Source organism: Rhipicephalus microplus, chromosome X, assembly GCF_043290135.1.
Source record: "Rhipicephalus microplus isolate Deutch F79 chromosome X, USDA_Rmic, whole genome shotgun sequence".
In the NCBI taxonomy this organism is placed as follows: Eukaryota; Metazoa; Arthropoda; class Arachnida; order Ixodida; family Ixodidae; genus Rhipicephalus; species Rhipicephalus microplus.
The window spans coordinates 11,627,295-11,633,294 of record NC_134710.1 but is presented as its reverse complement, the minus strand read 5'-3'; positions in this window follow the sequence as shown (position 1 = coordinate 11,633,294).

Genomic DNA, 6,000 nt, shown 5'->3' with positions numbered 1-6,000 from the left:
TCGAAATAGCAAAAAAGGAACACAGGCCCCTGTGGCTAGCATTTTTGGATATCAAGGGAGCGTACGATAGCGTGGTTCAAGAGGAATTGTGAGGAATACTGGACACACTAGGCTTGGAACATGTAGTCACTAATCTTTTAAAGGATATCTATAAAGCTAACAAGGTAGTTATAAAGTAGGAAAAACAGGTATCCAAGCCTGCAGAGGTAAAACGGGGGCTTAGGCAGGGGTGTCCCCTGTCACCGTTATTATTCATGATGTACCTACAAGGATTAGAGACCAAATTAGAGGGAAGTGGACTGGGCTTCAACCTCTTTTTAGTCAAACAAGGAAAACTTATTGATCAGGCACTACCAGCATTAATGTACACAGATGATATAGTGCTAATGGCCAACAACAAGGAAGGTTTGCAGAGATTGATGGACATCTGCGGTAACGAGGGATATAGGTTAGATTTTAGATTCAGTAAGGAAAAATCAGCAGTCATGATTTTCAATGACAACGAAGGTAGTGAGCTTAGAATACAGGAGGTCACGCTAGAGATAACAGATAAATACAAATATCTGGGCGTATGGATAAGCAATGGGACCGAGTACCTGAGGGAACACGAAATATTCGTGATGACTAAAGGTAACAGGAATGCAGCAGTAATGAAAAACAGGGCACTGTGGAATTACAATAGGTATGATGTTGTGAGAGGAATATGGAAAGGGGTCATGGTTCCTGGTCTGACGTTCGGCAATGCGGTCTCGTAAATGAGATCAGAAGTTCAAGCAAGATTAGAAATTAAGCAACGTGGAATAGGTAGGCTTGCTTTAGGAGCTCACGGGAATACACAAAATCAGGGAGTACAACGTGATATGGGATGGACATCATTTGAGGGCAGGGAAGCTAGCAGCAAGATAAAATTTGAGAAGCGATTTTAGAGAAATGGGGGAGGAGCGTTGGGCTAGGAAGGTTTTCAGCTACTTGTACATGAAGAATATCGATACAAAATGGAGGAAGCGAACCAGGAAGTTGACTGGTAAATACTTAGAAAACAGCAGGTGGCCAAACCAAAAAGAACTATCGGTTAAGAAGAAAGTGAAGGAAACGGAGACTGACTTGTAGAGAATGGGCATGATTAAGAAGTCTGCACTAGAGATCTATCGAACTTTTAAGCAGGAAATTGCCAAGGAAAGGATCTATGATAATACTCGGGGTAGTTCTCTACTGTTTGAGGCCAGGACGGGAGTAATGCGAACCAAGACATATCGGGCCAAATACGAAGGGGCAGACACAGTATGCAGTGCGTGTGGAGAGGAAGAAGAAACTGCCGAACACTTGATAATGTTCTGTAAAGGGCTTCACCCTATAGTTCAGGATGATGGCGCAGAGTGTTTCAAAGCACTGGGGTTTAGGGACCAGGAGGGCAAAATAAACTTTAAGCGGGTAGACTTAACTAGAAGGAGGTTATGTGATTGGTGGCTAAAGTCAAGGCACGAGTGAAAATTAAACTCTTCACTGCAAAGTACGAATCCTCAAACTCACTTTTTAAAGAAAAAAATAAATCTAGTTTTTGGTTCATTAAGTATTACGGCTTGGTGGCCCTAGCCACCGCCCGAGCTAAAGGGTACAGCCATATCCATCCATCCATCCATCCATCGTTCGCGCAGTTTTATGTGGTGAACACGTAGACATGTGTAGCGCGTTTGCACGGTTTCTTGCGGTGTGAATCGATTTGTGAACCTCTGATTGGAAAAAAGTGCTTCGTCCCGCGTTGCACGACCCGCTACAAGTCGTGTCAGGAGAAGTACTCGCTGTTTTCTGCCCCGAAAGGCGACGAGCGTCTCAAGCTCTGGCGACATGCCATACCGAGGAAAGATCGCCCGCTACAATCAACAGACAGTGTTTGCGAGAGACATTTCGAGTCTCATCTCGTGACTAAGACGTTGACTGCCCACTGCAACGGCAACGTACTGATGAGCGTGCCATGACGAGCATCCCTGGCGTGTGACGCTGTTCCCACAGTATTTCCGGATTGCCCGCCCTACATCTCGAAGAGATCGACGCCCTGGTTGTTTTCCTCGTTACTAGCGATCCTGCATCCCGAAGGGCTCGCTTGCTCCCCCAAAAAGCTACTGCGTGTCCTGCAAGTCACCATCCCACCTCATGACCTAGCCGTCCATCGAAGTGAATTCTGTCTCTTTGAAAACCACCCCACTTCCCACCCGATTCGTTTAAACCGCCTGAAGTTATCACGAGGTTTATTTGAACTTTATTTATTTGAACTTTATTTATTTCAACATTCGGGATGCTGAGGGCCGTGGTCAAAAAGCCTGTAATGGGCTTGACTAGGACCACGACCCCTTACAAATGGGCAGCATAGGCAACACTTTTATTGCAGTGACAATGTACAAAAATTTGAGCAGGCATAAAGCATAAAGTATAACAAGCATAAGCATAATAAAGCATAAGCGCATAATAAAGCATGAAGATTGAAAAGTAATAAACTAAAAAAAATGACCGTAATTATTTCCTTACACAAACGATATCAATAAGAGAGTGTAACGATGCAAGAAAAGAAGATCGCAAGATTAGCACCAAAGTAAAAAAAAAAGTAAGAAAGAAAAAATAAATAAAAAAATAAAAAAAATATGGGGCATGTGCCCATACGCTTACTACACTTACAATCAGAACAGTCACTCAAATAGAAGACGATATGGCATTCAAGTGAAACGGCAGGAGGAAGCGCAGCATTTCTTTGCCGTAGTTAGTGCGCGTGCGCGGGATAAGCCATGTGTGATTAAAACGCGTGTTATAAAGAACTTTGCGGTGGTTTAGGTTGGCAATGGTTCCTAAAAGGTTGTCGCCTTTTAATCCTGCATGGTGGCGTTTCACAAGCATTGCGCGGTAGTATTCAGGTAGAGGTAGCAGCTTCATGTCGTGAAATATGGGAGTGGTGTGACTGCGATATGGAGCATTTGTAACGGCACGAACAGCCCTTTTCTGTATGACGTGCAGTTTGCGGATATTTGTTAGAGTTGTCGTACCCCAAACCAGATGACAGTAGTTGACGTGAGATAAAAACAGGGATTTATAGATGAGAAGTTTAACTGCCTTAGGTAGCGAGAAACGCACCCGGGATAATATGCCCGAAATCCTTGATATAGTGCCACATAGTTTTTCAGTGTGTGCGTTCCAAGACATGTGTTGATCGAAAATTATTCCCAGACACTTAATACGCTGTACTATCTCAAGTTCTGAACTGCCAAGTTTTAATGGGACACGACAAGGGGTTTGTTTATTTTTCGGCCTGAAATATACAGCTTTTGTTTTTGATGTGTTAAGTTTTAAACAGTTAACGCATGTCCACGTGGCCAACTTCGCCAGTACCTCATTTGCGTCATTAATTAAGTTTGTATAATTTTCAGCAGTAAGAAGCAAGGTTGTATCATCAGCGTATATAATACATTTTACAGACGTGTCAATTTTTACAATATCATTTATGTATATACAAAAAAGCAGAGGCCCTAATATGCTACCTTGTGGTACACCCGCTGAAATTTTTAGTAAATTGGAGGTACAATTGCCGACGACTACTTCCTGCTGCCGGTACATTAGGTATGATTCAATGAGTTGTAAGAAAACACCTCGAAATCCATAGTGTGCACATTTCTTTAGCAGCGTAATGTGATTTATTGTGTCGAACGCCTTTGAATAGTTTACGAAGATGCCTAAAGTGTGTAGTTCACGTTCAAAAGCATTTAGTATAAATTCTTTCTGTTCTAAAAGAGCATGTTCAGTCGTACGGCCTTTGATAAAACCAAACTGCGAAGGAGTGATGATGTGGTGCTTATCTAGGAAAGAAACCATACGCTTTTGAATTAGTTTTTCCAGACCTTTTGAAATTACTGGAAGTATAGATATCGGTCGGTAATTGTTTAGTGCATTTTTATCTCCTCCTTTGTACAGCACAACCACTTTTGCAACTTGTAACTTTTGTGGGAAAATTCCGGTGGAAAAAGCAAGATTAAAGATATGCTCTAATAATTCAGCAATGATATCTAATACGTGTTTGATGGGCTTAATCTGTATGTCATATGCGTCACAACGCGTGCTGTTTTTCACAGACGAAAAAGCATGTGAAAGTTCACCAGCTGTTGTTGGCGCCAAAAACGCGCTCTCAGATATACTGTCAGACAAATATGTGGTACAAGCTGAATTGTACTGTTCCTTCGCTAGCGATACAAAATAGTCATTGAATAAGTTTGCTAAATCATCCTTACAAATAACGTCACCGTCTATCACAAGCTCAGTAGGCCTGAAGTCATCACCGTTACGGCCAAGAAATTCGTTTAGTCTAGACCAAGCCAAGTCTTGTTTATTCATTACATCTTTATTGAAGATGTTGTTTAAGTACGTTCTCTTTTTGTAACGCAACAGGCTGTTTACTTTATTTCGCTGGGCTTTGAAACGTTTAAGCGTTTCTTCGTTCTTGTTTTTCAGGAAGTTTTCGAACAATTTATTTTTACGTTTTATTTCATTAAGACAACTTTTAGTCAGCCAGGTTTCGTCTATCAGCTGTATTTTTGAGTTTTGCGCTCGCTTGCCTCATGACTGCTTCAAGCTTGCGTCCTGGGAACGCCCCTACTGTAACCCTCTTGTCACCTCTTACCCTCTCTTTGATGGCTTCTGTGCATCGATTTAAATTCGAGTCCCCGGCGATTATCACATGCTGTGACTTTTCAGCTGGAGCGTCCTGCACCTGGAGGCTACTTGCACCTGTGACGCCGGCTGCTTTGTCCCCTCCCAGCCCTACCACTACCTCACTGAAGCTGGGCCTTGCGACAATTGAACCGGCTGAACCTGTTTTTTCCAAACTTGCTTGCTCTTCCTTCTCCCCCGTTCTGGTTGCCGGTTCCCTACAGTTCTTTCCGTAGGCCGCTTCTTTGTTCAGCTTCGCTAGTGCTTCCTCAGCGAACTTCAGTCTTTCTCCCATTGCCCTCGTTTTCTCTTGCTCTGTCGCCAACGCAGTCTCGAGCTCGGCGATTCTCATCAGCAGTTCACTCTGGGCAACCATCATTTTCTCTATTTTTTCCTCGACCTCACATTGCCTACACTTTGCGTCAGCCTCTTCTCCATCCGCTTCTACGCTTGGGTCCACTTTCAGACCCACTCCACATCCTGAACACTTTACAGTCTTTTTAACCATGTCTTTCTGAGACCAATTGTCCCTATACTCGATAATTACTAAACTCGAGCCCTACACTACGAAAAAAAAAGAAAGTCTAAGCTCTACTACAAAAATTTGCGTGTTTAATATACGCGCACCTCCCCACGGGGTGGCAAAAAAAACAAAAAATTCAAAAACACAAACCCGCACTAACTAATAAATACCTGGTTACTGGCCCCCGAAAAAAGCCGTACCATAAAAGCGCTACGAAGATTTCAACCGCTGCCTTATAATTATAAAGACAAGCTCAAAACACGCAAAAACACTTATCTGCGCAGTCGACCCGGAGCGCTCAAAAAACACGTCCATCCACCATGACAGCCCGAACTGTCCTGAACATATAGCGCTGCCTCTCGGAGGGAGGGCGAAACGCACGCAAATTGTCAGTGCGCGCTCAGTACGGCGATACGCCGCTGTTCACACACCTCTTCTATTCCGCCACCGTGGTAGAAACCAATTTTTTTTTTTTTAAGGACAGAGTCTTGCGGGGCTTGTTGGGTCATTTCAACATATGTAGTTTTTTTTTTTGCCAATGACTGCGTAGGTGTCACACGGTGGCAGCGCATTGCAGTATAAATTTTAAAGTTGTTTGACGTCTCATTCAGTAACCGGAAAAACATGCGTTAATTGCGGCGTGGCTTCACGTGGGAACGAGTCACTGACTCAATAGTTATTTATTAAATTATATGCGATGAAAGAAGGCAAATAAATCACTGTTGCCTCGCATGTGTCTTCGTAGCTAGCCCATGTTAGTGAAAAAAACCTACTAGTGAATAGTTTACCGC